Raw genomic sequence first — 15,880 nt, 5'->3', positions numbered from 1 at the left:
GAATCTACAGAAAAGAAGATTATCTCAGACAATATGTACAAAATGTGTTGTATAAATGACCCTTGTCTAACGCCCTGTTTGGATGAAGTCAAAAGTGGGGTTCTTGGTACATAAAATTTGAAGTCCACAATCAAGAGCTCACTAAATTTGTATCAAAAGCACTTTACAATGTCTATTGTACCTGTTCCATCTCACATAATATCTTTCTTTTCTTCTGTAGGATAGCAAGTGGTTTAAATATAAGCCTGTTGAGACTAAAATTGCATTCAAGTTTTTCATTAAAAAGGCAAAATTCTTTGTATCAGACCATACTGTCTGTAAGAAAAGTTAATTGCAAGAGTCTTTCTGTGCTCAGATTTGTTGTATCATGTCACATGAGTATAGAAATGATAAAAAAGACACAATTTTTTATTTCTTATAGCCTCAATATGCATTTTTTAATGTAAATATGTGGCACGGCCTAAATTGACCCTTATTTTTTTCCAGTCTTACTTGGCTTAAGACCCTTTTAAACTAATATGATGTGTTATTTGTGACTTTTCTTTCCATTTAAAGTACATTCAATACATATGTAAGGATTATTTATAACCAAAAAGCTTCACAAATTTAAAATTGCTGGAAAAAATTACATCTTCATGTAAGGCCCCCTTTCATTGAAAAACCTCAATTTTTAGGCCCAGGCTGATATAAATTTGACTTTTGAATAATTATGCTAAGTCTGATAAATCAAATGAGTACTCTATTGCTTTAAGTACATAATAAATGATATATTAGAGCATTTAAAAAGTATTTTTTGGCAATATTTTAATTTTCAAAGCCCAAAATGTTGATAGTTGAAATTATTCAATTTTAACGTCAAAATTTAACACGCAAAGATGAGTATAGAATTTAACATATTGTCTATAATATATATCCTATTGTTATGAAACTTTGCAAGCAGTGTTATAATTTAATAAGCTTTGGTCATACCAAGTTTTTTTAAGATTTGTCAACTCTTTCTATCCTATTAGGTGAAGTCTGTAAATATAGAATCTGTACTTTGGCAACTTCCCTAAATGATTTGGTGGTGTCAATTTGTCAAATAGCATGAAACTAAAGGATTTAAACTTTTATTTTATAGAATTTCTTCAAAAATGACAAATTTTAGCATTTTATGGTCAAAATAGGCATTTTAAGGCTTTTTCAATATTGATGCAAACATGGCATCCTGACTTTCTATCTGAAAGGTTTTCATGTGTCAATACTTGTGTTTCTATGCCTTTATCTAGTTCTTTTACTTGTTTATGAACTCAGAATCTACAGAAAAGAAGATTATCTCAGACAATATGTACAAAATGTGTTGTATAAATGACCCTTGTCTAACGCCCTGTTTGGATGAAGTCAAAAGTGGGGTTCTTGGTACATAAAATTTGAAATCCACAATCAAGAGCTCACTAAATTTGTATCAAAAGCACTTTACAATGTCTATTGTACCTGTTCCATCTCACATAATATCTTTCTTTTCTTCTGTAGGATAGCAAGTGGTTTAAATATAAGCCTGTTGAGACTAAAATTGCATTCAAGTTTTTCATTAAAAAGGCAAAATTCTTTGTATCAGACCATACTGTCTGTAAGAAAAGTTAATTGCAAGAGTCTTTCTGTGCTCAGATTTGTTGTATCATGTCACATGAGTATAGAAATGATAAAAAAGACACAATTTTTTATTTCTTATAGCCTCAATATGCATTTTTTAATGTAAATATGTGGCACGGCCTAAATTGACCCTTATTTTTTTCCAGTCTTACTTGGCTTAAGACCCTTTTAAACTAATATGATGTGTTATTTGTGACTTTTCTTTCCATTTAAAGTACATTCAATACATATGTAAGGATTATTTATAACCAAAAAGCTTCACAAATTTAAAATTGCTGGAAAAAATTACATCTTCATGTAAGGCCCCCTTTCATTGAAAAACCTCAATTTTTAGGCCCAGGCTGATATAAATTTGACTTTTGAATAATTATGCTAAGTCTGATAAATCAAATGAGTACTCTATTGCTTTAAGTACATAATAAATGATATATTAGAGCATTTAAAAAGTATTTTTTGGCAATATTTTAATTTTCAAAGCCCAAAATGTTGATAGTTGAAATTATTCAATTTTAACGTCAAAATTTAACACGCAAAGATGAGTATAGAATTTAACATATTGTCTATAATATATATCCTATTGTTATGAAACTTTGCAAGCAGTGTTATAATTTAATAAGCTTTGGTCATACCAAGTTTTTTTAAGATTTGTCAACTCTTTCTATCCTATTAGGTCCGAGACCACAATTGTCGTCCCTTGATTTTCGTTGTTCACGAATATAGTCCCTATTGTTAACAGTGGGTTACTTGCCAATAATTTTTAAACCCCTTCCAAATTTATTTCTCCATGTTTAATGCCTCAAATTGTAAGTAGTGGGGTGAAATTACACTGTAAAAAAATTTGGGTCCAGAATTTTACAGGAAAGTAGTGATTTGGTCCAGCTGAAAAAGGTTAAAAATTAGCACTTCGGAAGCTGTCAAAAGATTTCAAGACACCCTAAACACAAAATTGTCCATATTTTGAGTTAGAGGCGATGAAGTTTTCTATAATTTTGATATAACTTGTCCCAAAAGTAGTACAACACACTGTAAAAATTTCATTGAGAAAGCGCAGGTGGGATTTTTTTAATTTTCATTTATGTTCTAAAAGAAATGCACTACGAATTAATTGTGTTCTCGGACCAATTCATTGTTGTTGTTTTTTCAATTGATTTGATATCGGGAAATTGGTGGTCTTACTTTAAATTAAACATGTCAGCTATTTACTTCAATTCTCCATGCAGAAACGACAATTTTTTTCTGTGTCCAGCAGCAAAATTTATTCTTATGTCTGGACATCGGTGGACATACAACATTGCAAAACCACACGTTTACAAATGAAAATCAACACTCGGACTCTAGTCATAAAGTAGGACAATAAATGAATAAAAAAAGACAAACACGGGACACAGAAGTACAAACTATAGACCATCAACTCTGAAAACTAAAAGTAAAATAGAAACATGGATCACGAAAAACATGCAGGGGCGACTTCAGGGAGAGAAGAGAACTTGCTTGTCTCTCTCATTCTGTGACCTTTGTTATTGTGAAACAAAAACTAAAACTTCCTTATCTACAATATACATTTTCATTTTCTACAATTTCCACTTTCCACGAAAACAATTTGATATGAAGACAACCTTTGTTTCAGTTTTTTTTAAATTTCCAGCATGAGGCATTTGCCTCATTTGCCTCCATGTAGTTACGTCCCTGCAATTGTGAACTTTCCATTTCTATACAGTCTCCCAAAAGAGAAGAACCACTTAAATATAACTATTGCGAAAAAATTATTAATGCATGGTGTTATGAATTGCCTTTAACATACACTAAGAAAATTCATTACGACCAAAAAGATTGAACTCCGATAAACCTGTCAAGCAACTTTTTATTAAAGATCATCTGCACTTTTACAAATACACTGTTCGATACCTTTAAATCAACTTCCTACTGTCACGCGTACAGATGAAATTTGACCTTCATCAAGTCATTGTGTAATATAGCAAGGCGTAAGTTATCTGTGTCTGAATGTTGGTAAGAATTGGCAGGTCAAATGCCAGTAGGAACACTAGGAACATAGGTAACCATTTCAATGTTAATCACACCGTCATTGTCAGACTTGGTTGACACAGGAACTGTAAATGATACACCAAGGTCCGGAAGACCACGTTTAACTACCCGTCGTGATGACACTACTTATTCGTCGTGCTGAAGCCAACCCATTTACTTCTGGCCCGCAGCTTAGACACCAATGGCCTCCAGGTTGTCGTGTTAGTGTTCGAACATTGGTCCGTCGACTTCATAGAGGCAACCAAAGAGCACGTCGTGTTGTCAAGAGACCTGCCCTAACAGCCAGGCACCGTATAATCAAGTTTCAATGGGCTAATGACCATCGACGCTGGAACATGAGAAGCTGGCAATAAAATCATTGGTCAGATGAGAGGTGGTTTCTTTTACGACCAGTAGACGGCAGAATATGAGTTTGGCTAGAAAACAAAACTGCCTATGACCAATACAACATTTGCCCAACAACTGCATTCGGTGCTGGTGATGTTACAGTATGGGATTGATTCTCATACCGTTGTAAGCTGGGTATGCATATTATGCAGGGTAACATGAACGGACAGACATACAGGGATTTATAGAAACATTGTAGTCCCTCATTTTGATAATCCCCCACTTGCGTCAAGACCCTTGTACATGGACGACAACGCTAGACCATACAGGGCAAGGATTACAACCGAGTACAAAGAGCAAGAAGCCATTGACACTATATTTTGGCCTTCCATATCTCCAGACATGAACCCTATCGAACATGTCTGGGATGCCATTGGCAGAAATCTCAATCACAGAGATCCACCACTGCAAAATCTTGGCAATTTAAGAGTGGCAATTGTTGATGAATGGAATAGATTTCATCATCTAAAGTTCAGAAGGCTTGTACAGAGTATGAGACGCAGTGTTATGGAACTGTACCGGAAGACAGGTGGGTACACATCCTATTGACTCAAATATTGACATTAAATTTGCCGAACATACCAAAGATTATTTGTAGAGAATTGTAATGATATTGGGTGATTAATTGTTGTAATAAAATAAAACCACAGTAAAACTTAAATTCCGTTTCTGATTTGTGTAATTTGCACCATTTCAATGAACGCAAAATTTAAATGCATAGAACCTGCATAAGTGACCAAACTTAAGTTTATGGTTTGTTTATGGTATATGTTAGCAAAATTACTGTATAAATGTGTTCTCTTTTTCAAGGAATAACTGATTTTTTAAATAAAAAAAAATCGGATGCAATAAAAATAGGTGGTGCTTAACTTTTGGCGGACTGTATTTTTAGCAACATTCCAGCAGCGCCTGCACACATGGTATATACATATCTCCCATATGATACGATACTCCCGGGCTTGTATTTCCTATCATGATTTCCTTGATAAATGGTTGATGCTCACAAGGATGCTATTAAACCAAGAAATCAAAATGGTGAAGTTGAAATCATCTCTTCGTAAATTTTACGGACGCCATCACGAGTTGGTTGACCGTTGTGGAATATCCGTTTCGCCGATGATATCAGATATGTTCATTATGCGAGGTAAATTACTTTTGGAGTGTCGTTGGAAGTACTTGATAAATTGCATAAAATTGAGAATGGAAATGGGAAATGTGTCAAAGCGACAACAACCTGACCAACATGCTTATATTGGTAATTTTGAATCTGTTTAAAGTTTTGAATTTTCTACCCTATATACCACCTTGCATCATATTCTTATTGAGAGAAAAACACACACCTAATTAAATGGGCATTTAAAACGTCAGCATGCGAATTCAAATGTTCAAACTCTTTTAGGTCATTTTTTAGTAACAGCAAACAAACCAGGTGCTCCGCAGGGCGCAGCTTTATACGACCGCAGAGGTCGAACCCTGAACAGTTGGGGCAAGTATGGACAAAACATTCAAGCGTGATACAGCTCTGAATTTGGATTGTGATCAAATTTTTGACATTACATGGTTTATTTACACAAAACAAATGTCAAGATTTTACAAATCAATTAAAGATTTCTTCTTCAAACTTATTTAAATCTAAAATTAAATAGTTGACACAGCATAGGTTTCTGACACAGAATGAATGTGGTCTAATGAACTTTTTTTGCCTTTGAGCAATTCACTATGCTGTTGAATATTAATCCTCTCAAAAAAATGTTTGAAGAAATTTTCTTTTTATTTATGAAATCTGAAATGAGAAAAATTTACCCCCCCTTTTTTTTCACATCCCCGTTTCCCTTTTTCCAAAACTGATATCAATTCAAATTTCTAATGGAGTTTGCAACAATAACTACTCTTTTAAATACATCATAAAATATTAAAATGTAAAATAAAGTGCTTGTTATCACTGAATGGTAAAGATTGGTTGGTAGTAAAAGTGAATATACATTGTTTATTGTATAAAACAATAAAAAAAACTTCATCAGCAACATTTTATATTGGCAAATTTCCAATGAAGTTATTACATAAAGTTATTGGCAAATAAAAATAGAAAATGACATCATAGTCATGTCTGGCAAATTTCCAACATATATTATCAACTACTATTCTATACAAAGAAAGATAACTCCAATTGAAAATTAATTGCTATTGCACAATATTGTGCAATTAGATATTTCTTGCTATTGTGCAATACTGTGCAATTGAAAAATGCTATTGCACAATACTTGATATGGAATCCTGATTTGGACCAACTTGAAAACTGGGCCCATAATCAAAAATCAAAGTACATGTTTAGATAAAGCATATCAAATAAGCCCAAGAATTTAATTTTTGTTAAAATCAAACTTAGTTTAATTTTGGACCCTTTGGACCTTAATGTAGACCAATTTGAAAACTGGACCAAAAATTAAGAATCTACATACACAGTTAGATTTGGCATATCAAAGAACCCATTTATTCAATTTTTGATGAAATCAAACAAAGTTTAATTTTGGACCCCCATTTGGACCAACTTGAAAACTGGGCCAATAATTAAAAATCTAAGTACATTTTTAAATTCAGCATATCAAAGAACCCCAAGGATTCAATTTTTGTTAAAATCAAACTAAGTTTAATTTTGGACCCTTTGGACCTTAATGTAGACCAATTTGAAAACGGGACCAAAAATTAAGAATCTACATACATAGTTAGATTCGGCATATCAAAGAACCCCAATTATTCAATTTTTGATGAAATCACACAAAGTTCAATTTTGGACCCTTTGGGCCCCTTATTCCTAAACTGTTGGGACCAAAACTCCAAAAAATCAAACCCAACCTTCCTTTTATGGTCATAAACCTTGTGTTTAAATTTCATAGATTTCTATTTACTTATACTAAAGTTATGGTGCAAAAACCAAAAATAATGCTTATTTGGGCCCCTTTTTGGCCCCTAATTCATAAACTGTTGTGACCTCAACTCCAAAAATCAATCCCAACCGTCCTTTTGTGGTCATAAACCTTGTGTCGAAATTTCATAGATTTCTATTCACTTAAACTAAAGTTATAGTGCGAAAACTAAGAAAATGCTTATTTGGGCCCTTTTTGGCCCCTAATTCCTAAAATGTTGGGACCAAAACTCCCAAAATCAATCCCAACCTTCCTTTTGTGGTCATAAACCTTGTGTTAAAATTTCATTGATTTCTATTAACTTTTACTAAAGTTAGAGTGCAAAAACTAAAAGTATTCGGACGACGACGACGCAGGACGACGACGCCAACGTGATAGCAATATACGACCAAAAAATTAAAATTTTTGCGGTCGTATAAAAAACTATACTGTATGTCAACCTCACAATAATGACAACTGCAGTATGCATACTAAAGAAATTTATCCTGTTGAAATAACTTTGAATAAAGCTAATACTACCAATGAACACCGCCCTTTCCTCGATCTTGATATCTATATCATTAAAGAGAAACTTTATTCTAGATAAGAAAAAGTAAAAATGGCGACGTTCCCTTGTCACCATCTAATGGTGTTTATATATAATATCTCAACTTATACGATTCGCTCGTCTAGTAAACGTATTGGATTTTAGAGAGAGGAATTCATGTTTTACTGAAAAATTATTACACCAGGGTTTTCGATATCACAAACTAAAACAAAAAAATTACTAAATCGTTTAACACCGGTACAAAGACATCATTCGTAAATATAAATCAAAACAAAAAAATAAGAAGGGGTATATTTACAGTACTGTTAGCAGGTCATAAAAGATTGCATATTTTAGCTTTAATATTGATTCACTTTAATATAGAGTCTTAGCAGATCAAATTTATTCGTTTATAGTGTATTAATGTACGTTTTTAGATTGAGTTAAGCCTTCCAATTGATATTTTACCGTGTGTTTTTCTAAGTTGTGATGTTATGCTATTGTTATAGAAAAAGGGAGAAGGTTTGGATCCATTAAAACGTTTAATCCCGCTGCAAATGTTTACACCTGTCCTTAGTCAGGAATCTGATGTACAGTAGTTGTCGTTAGTTTATGTAATTAATACGTGTTTCTCGTTTCTCGTTTTTTTATTCTATATAGATTAGGGACGACATCAAAAGTTCAATGAAGGATAAAAAACTTAATTCACATAGTTTTTTTCACTGACCCCCCTCTTAACTTAATTTGGGAAAAATTGATTGACCAATAGGGATATATGTAAAATCGATTTTAGATTAACAAAACTTGCAGCAATGTTGACCCCTCACCCCCAAACTATTTGATTTAAGTTTTTTTTTTTTTTATCCTACATCGATCTTTTGATGTCGTCCCTTAGACCGTTGGTTTTCCCGTTTTCAAGAATTTTGGGGCCCTTTATAGCTTGTTGTTCGGTGTGAGCCAAGACTCCGTGTTGAATACCGTACATTGACCTATAATGGTTTTCATGTACTTTGTTTTTAAATTGTTATTTGGATGGAGAGTTCGTCTCATTGGCACTCACACCACATCTTCCTATATCTATTTACATCGGAAATAAACACATTTATTCTAAAACCAGTTGTTGGAATGATACGGGTTACGTTATTCTCATATATTTTATCTATAATACTAAAATTACGAGGTCCAATTTGTCAGCCGTCATCACGTAAAAACGATGAATCAAAGAATTTAACTTTATATATAACTAATATAGTACAATGGTGTTGATTAAAAATTACACCACTCCAGGCCCATTTGTTTTCCACGTAATTAATATTGCCAATATTTAAGAAGTTCCGGGTCGAGTCCGACACCGATACCAATAGTATATTCATCTGTTACCTACTACCTTATTTGTACGTTCCGCATCTGACAGGCGCACCACCAAACGGTGTATTTAGAATTTTGCTCAATACTGTTGAGTAAAAAATACTCCAATCAAGGCCCTTTTGTTTTCCAAATTATTAATATTACCAATAATTGATGGGTCGACGGGTTCAAACAGAAAGATTTTGAAAGCAGAGAAAACTGTGCATTTTATAATAGATGACAATACCAATACTAAAATAAGGCATACGCATAGTTATATACTTTAATTCAGTCACGGACCCACGATATCACGGGTGTGTTCTAGTGATGGTATAATACTAAACCCCTAACGGGAGGGATTCTGCTTCATATTTTTATGATGAAGACATTATCTTTCAATCAGTTTAATTGAGGTCTCGATCTGGCATGTCAGTAACTGCTAGTAGTCCTTTGTTCATTAAAAGACTAAAAATGTTGGAAGGACTCAAAATAACACCAACAATTACCAAAGGGACAAGTTTATCTAATGTGTAGTATTTCTAAGTGATCAGTAACTTTAACACATATATATTATTTGTCACAATATATACATATCAGTGATTGAGGTGATGGCAAGGTAGTCTGCTCCTTTTTTCTATAAACTTTACTTCTAATGTTGAGACCAGCTTTAGACTTTAAAGAGTAGTATAGGTCGTGTATAGATGTACATATTTCCGTGAGAGGACCTATGGAGAAACTGTGTATATAGTGTATATATGTTTAAAGTGCTACAAGAAATTCTTGCTGTTCCTCAATGGAAGTATAATACATATAGAAGAAGAAGAAGATGTATGTTTCATTGTCATTTTGTTTAGTTTCGTTTGTTACCTATTCTGACATCAGACTCGGACTTCTTTTGAAACGATATTTACTGTGCGTAGTTTTTTTTTCTTTTTTTTTCTACATTGACTTGAGGTATAGGGGGAGGGTTGAGATCTAATAAAAACCAAACTTTTTAACTCCGCCCCATTTTTGCGCCTGCCCAAGTCAGGAGCAAATGGTCTGAGAATTTCAATTTCCTAGAGCATTCTCAGTATTACATATGTCCGCCATAGTGTATACGATAATAGTGGATTTATACTATTTGATCCCATGTAATCACGGGTAGTAAGGTCGTCATATCGAGGGGCGTTTAGTACAGTGATTTTGTCATAGTTTGGTTAAGTTGGTCATGGATAAGTTATGTTACTTCCCAAAACGATTGACTCAGTTCTTTTCAAATGAGCAAATAAAAAGCAATTTAAATGTTTGAATCTATATTGTAAATCAAACTATCTAAATTGAAATTGTTATTTGTATGAAATTAACGCAGGATGACCAACATATCCAAATTGGTATGGTTCGGTTAAGCGATTGACATGGTTCAGTTAAGAGTATAGAATTTCGTCATGGTTTTGGTTACATTTGTCATGGTTTTGATAAAAATTAATACATATTTGTAAAAAATTTAAGTTACACAATTAACTAATTGACCAAAGAAGAAAACAAGTCTTTTAACCAAATTTGTTGGGCGTAAACCACAAATCGTACATTTATATATTTTTGTACCATGCGTTACGCATAACGGGGTCAATGGAAATATCGCGCGTTTAAAAGAGTTATGTCCCTTGAAAACATTCATATTAAAAATTGCATTGTTAGCACTCTCAAATATATAATTCTAACTGTTACGTTTTGCAACTCTAAGTAGACGTCATTAATCATTTTTCACAATGATTATGTCCGTCAGAGTCCACCTTCATAGAAATCAATGATACAATAACTCACCTATAAGATTAAACGATATGGACACAATACACTCTTTAAACATTCACAGAGCAAAATGTTAACCATTTTCTATGTTAAGTTGACCTTGAAATTGGGGTCAAAACTTTAATTTGGCACTAAAATTAAAAAGATCATATCATAAGCAACAAGTGTACTAAGTTTCAAGTTGATAAGACTTCAGCTTCACCAAAAACTTCCTTAACCAAAAACTTTAACCTGAAACTCTCACTTTCATTTTCTATGTTCAGTGGACCATGAAATTGAGGTCAAATGTCTAATTTGGCTTTAAAATTAGTAAGATCATATCATAAGCAACGAGTGTACTAAGTTTCAAGTTGATTGGACTTTAGCTTCATCAAAAACTACCTTGACCAAAAACTTTAACCTGAAACTCCTACTTTAATTTTCTATGTTCAGTCTGAGACTACTATAACAGTAGTCTCAGGTTCAGTGGACTGTAAAATTGGGGCAAAAGTCTAATTTGGCTTTAAAATTAGAAAGATCTTATCAAAAGTAACAAGTGTACTAAGTTTCATGTTGATTGGACTTCAGCTTCATCAAAAACTACCTTGACCAAAAACTTTAACCTGAAGTGGGGCGAACAGCATACGGACGGACGAACGAACGGAGGCACAGACCAGAAAACATAATGCCCCTCTACTATCGTAGGTGGGGCATAAAAAACGATCGATCACGTTGCACGAAAATAACCCTTTACCACCCTCTTAATTAGCAAAACAAATTATAATGATCATTCGAAGCGGTCATAGTCTTGAAACTTCTGCTGATATATAGATATAGGAAGATGTGGTATGAGTGCCAATGAGACAACTCTCCATCCAAATAACAATTTATAAAAGTAAACCATTATAGCCTTGACGTTGCGTAATCCTTTCAGCAACATCTTGATTTTTATGCCCCACATAGGGGCATTATGTTTTCTGGTCTGTGCGTCCGTTCGTCCGTTCGTTCGTCCGTTCGTTCGTCCGTCTGTCCCGCTTCAGGTTAAAGTTTTTGGTCGAGGTAGTTTTTGATGAAGTTGAAGTCCAATCGACTTCAAACTTGGTACACATGTTCCCTATGATATGATCTTTCTAATTTTAAAGCCAAATTAAACTTTTGACCCCAATTTCACAGTCCACTGAACATAGAAAATGAAAGTGCATGTTTCAGGTTAAAGTTTTTCAGGTTAAAGTTTTTGGTCAAGGTAGTTTTTGATGAAGTTGAAGTCCAATCAACTTGAAACTTAGTACACATGTTCCTTATGATATGATCTTTCTAATTTTAAAGCCAAATTAAACTTTTGACCCCAATTTCACGGTCCACTGAACATAGAAAATGAAAGTGCATGTTTCAGGTTAAAGTTTTTCAGGTTAAAGTTTTTGGTCAAGGTAGTTTTTGATGAAGTTGAAGTCCAATCAACTTGAAACTTAGTACACATGTTCCTTATGATATGATCTTTCTAATTTTAAAGCCAAATTAAACTTTTGACCCCAATTTCACGGTCCACTGAACATAGAAAATGAAAGTGCATGTTTCAGGTTAAAGTTTTTGGTCAAGGTAGTTTTTGATGAAGTTGAAGTCCAATCAACTTGAAACTTAGTACACATGTTCCCTATGATATTATCTTTCTAATTTTAATGCCTAATTATATTTTTTATCCAATTTCATGCTCCATTGAACATGGAAAATGATAGTGTGAGTGGGGCATCCGTGTACTTTGGACACATTCTTGTTTAAAGGCAGTGCTTTAAGGCCTGACTTTCAAGTCATGAGGTTCATCTTTCCTTACGCAAATCTTTGCTGGGGGTCATTTTGCAAGAAATAGATCCGGAAATGTTTAAATTTCTCCTCTACTTTTTGTGGTATGTATTGGTTTTTGTTCCTTTCATTTACATTGGGAAATAAAGAAACGATCAGTGTGTATTGTTCGTTTTAAAAATCTGTTTATTAATGTGTCTTTTGCATTATAAGCAGTCAATCTGATTACAAACTATCATTATTCGAATTCCGTGTGGAAAGAGGTCCGTTCAATTTCGAGTACTATTTGCGATCTAAAGATATTTTAAAATCATTTCACTCGTTGATATAACATGATATTATAATTAAAAGTCGACTGACCGTGAATTATATTGCATAATATACAATTTAAAGTATTTCTGTACGTGAAGCCGTATGACGTTATAGTTATTTCGGTCTCAGTTATGTAAAATATGAAATTATCGTTCCTGAATAGGGTTCCACTAATTAAAGACAAGAAGCGTCAAAAAGTGATAAGAAGCGACAATAAAATTAAAATAGCGATAAGAAGCGACAATATAATTAATTTAGCGAGAAGAAGCGTCAAGAAGACTATATAGCGACTATACATAAATAAAAAAAATGTCATTGCAACAACTTATTCCCCATAGATATTAAAAAAAACATGCATTATTTTTTATTATAGGGGCGGTTATAAAACATTTTTTATATTACTGTACATTGATAGATAAAAATATGTTTTTATTAAGAAGAAAGGGATTAGTTTTTATTAGATATAAAAAAATATATATTTTATGCACACGCTAAAAATTGGCCATCAAAACATAAAAATTTCAATTTCCTTTTAAAGAATTTATTGAATCAAAACCATGCAATATCATTTCCTTTCTAACAGTGAAATTCTTCTTTTTCATAGGGACATATTTGATAGGTGTAGCTTCACCCTATCACACCAAATGAGAATAGCCTCGTGAGAGAATTACGATTCGCTTGTCCCTTGTTAGTTATTGTCGCTTCGTCACTAAATTAAACTTCTTGTCGCTGTTTGTCTCTAAAATTCTTCTTGTCTCTTATTAGTGAGACCAGTCAGTTCCGTCCTTAACTTCCGTTTTTGCACTGCAAAACAATCACACAATTAACGATGCCTAGTCCTTCTTGGTGTGTACCTGAGTGTCATTTAAGAGGAGGACTTGCATTTCTAAATGACTTAATAAGAAGGAAAAGTTGGATCAACGCCATGGCTCAAACGTAGATTGTCATGTGCGATGCAATCGTAGAACCCATATAATCAGCTGTTGTTTGCAAGGCACAGTTTACTGAAAACGACTACGTTCAGGAAACTATTCATGGTAAAACTTTATTTTCTTTAAGAAATATATACTGTTATTTATATAATCGCCATGCAAGTAAACCAAAGTCTGTTTGCAACCGCAATTATCGTTTTACAATAAAAAGGGGGGTGAATTCAAGACGTCATATTCAATTAATGTAACTTTTGGGATTACGATTCAATATCATCTGTTTGACATTTTTTGGTTAATACTACAATTGTATGGTTTTTCTACAAGAGATATATTATACTGATATTTATTTTAGCAGTAATTATGCAAATTTCGGTTGTAATGACAAGAATTCATGAGCTATGCCTCGGGCTTTCTTGAAAAATATCAATGACAATGTAAACAGGAACAAAACATTGACATGAATGATGCTCTCCACCTATGTTATAGTTATTTAGGTATGTGTGTTGCACAAGTCTTTCACAAGTTTCAAAAAAGCTAATGTTATAAAACTTTTTTCAGGGCACATACCCACTTTATAGAGACTTGTCTACTGCCATGCATTCCCATCCTATTTTCATGCACCATTTGTAAGCAAGAGACTGAATGGTTTACAAAATTAAAAATCAGGACGGTGTCCCGTTAAACCAAAAGAACTAAACTGGATGAATATTGTAGGAGAAATCTAGAGGAAAGTTTTGATTTGTGAAATTGGTTTTCCTGAACAGATGTACATTCATCCTGCAGGAAAGATTTATAACTGTCCACCACACCACCAACTGATGAGCTAATGTTGAGCTTCACAGATGGAATTACTCAAACACCATAAATGCCTATGTTTTCAGCACAGATTTCACAAATCATGACACAGCTGTGCATTTTTATGCCCCACCTACGATAGTAGGGGGGGCATTATGTTTTCTGGTCTGTGCGTCCGTTCGTCCGTCCGTCTGTCCCTCTTCAGGTTAAAGTTTTTGGTCAAGGTAGTTTTTGATGAAGTTGAAGTCCAATCGACTTCAAACTTGGTACACATGTTCCCTATGATATGATCTTTTTAATTTTAATGCCAAATTAGAGTTTTTACCCCAATGTCACCGTCCACTGAACATGGAAAATGATAGTGCGAGTGGGGCATTCGTGTACTGGGGACACATTCTTGTTTATACCTGTTAAGAGTCGAAAACTAAATATTATTTTTATATAAATAAACATATATTGTGTCATTTTAGAACTTATATTTTTCCAAAGGATGCATGAATGAAAGTAGTGAAATTCATTTTGCTTTGATATATAGATTTGAATTACAATTGTTCATGTTATTGTAATGCATATAAAAATAAGGAGATGTGGCACAATGTAAATATATGATATTCTGTGAGTTTATCAAACTAAAGGGGATAAGAAATGGGTATAATCAGTTACAGGACTCTACTACTGTACAATCTCCAACAATGAGAAAAACTCATACTGTAAAGAGAATTTCATATTTACAAGTAAGTTTTGTTTTTGCATTGAATAATTTTCTTCTATTGTCTTAAAAGCAAATATGGGAAGTGGTTAAAATGCTAATGAGCTTTTTAGCTCACCTGACCTGACTCATCACTTGGTTTCGTCGTCCATAAACTTTTACAAAAAATCTTCTCTGAAACTACTGTGCCAAATTTAACCAAACTTAGCCGAAATCATCATTGCGGTATCTAATTTAAAAAATGTGTGGTTAGACCCGGTCAACCAACCGAGATGGCCACTATGGCCAAAAATAGAACATACAGGTAAAATGTAGATTTTGGCTTATAACTCTGAAACCAAAGCAAATCTGACATAGGGTGAAATTGTCTCTTCAGTGAAGATCTATCTGCCCAGGAATTTTCAGACAAATCTGACAACCCGTTGATGGATTGCTGCCCCCAAATTAGTAATTTGAAGGAAATTTTGCAGAGTTTGGTTATTATCTTAAATATTATTATAGATAGAGATAAACTGTAAACAGCAATAATGTTCTGCAAAGTAAGATCTACAAATAAGTCAATATGACCAAAATTTTAAGTTGACCCCTTAAAGAGTTATTGCCCTTTATAGTCAATTTTTAACAATTTTCATAAATTTTTGTATTTTTTGTTAATTTTTAAAAAATATTTTCAACTGTAAATACTGGGCCATGTTTATTATAGATA

General features: G+C 33.3%; 1 long non-coding RNA gene across 1 annotated transcript; it reads left to right on the top strand.

Moving 5' to 3' along the window:
• Positions 1-12,406: 12,406 nt before the first annotated feature.
• On the top strand, positions 12,407-14,929 carry LOC143082212 (uncharacterized). Its single transcript, XR_012980315.1, has 2 exons — positions 12,407-13,775; positions 14,229-14,929. It is a non-coding gene; the product is annotated as an uncharacterized LOC143082212 (long non-coding RNA).
• The last annotated feature ends 951 nt before the right edge of the window (positions 14,930-15,880 follow it).

This window comes from Mytilus galloprovincialis, chromosome 7 (assembly GCF_965363235.1).
Source record: "Mytilus galloprovincialis chromosome 7, xbMytGall1.hap1.1, whole genome shotgun sequence".
In the NCBI taxonomy this organism is placed as follows: domain Eukaryota; kingdom Metazoa; phylum Mollusca; class Bivalvia; order Mytilida; family Mytilidae; genus Mytilus; species Mytilus galloprovincialis.
Note: the sequence above shows the minus strand (reverse complement) of the source record. Positions and strands in the feature narration are given on the sequence as shown.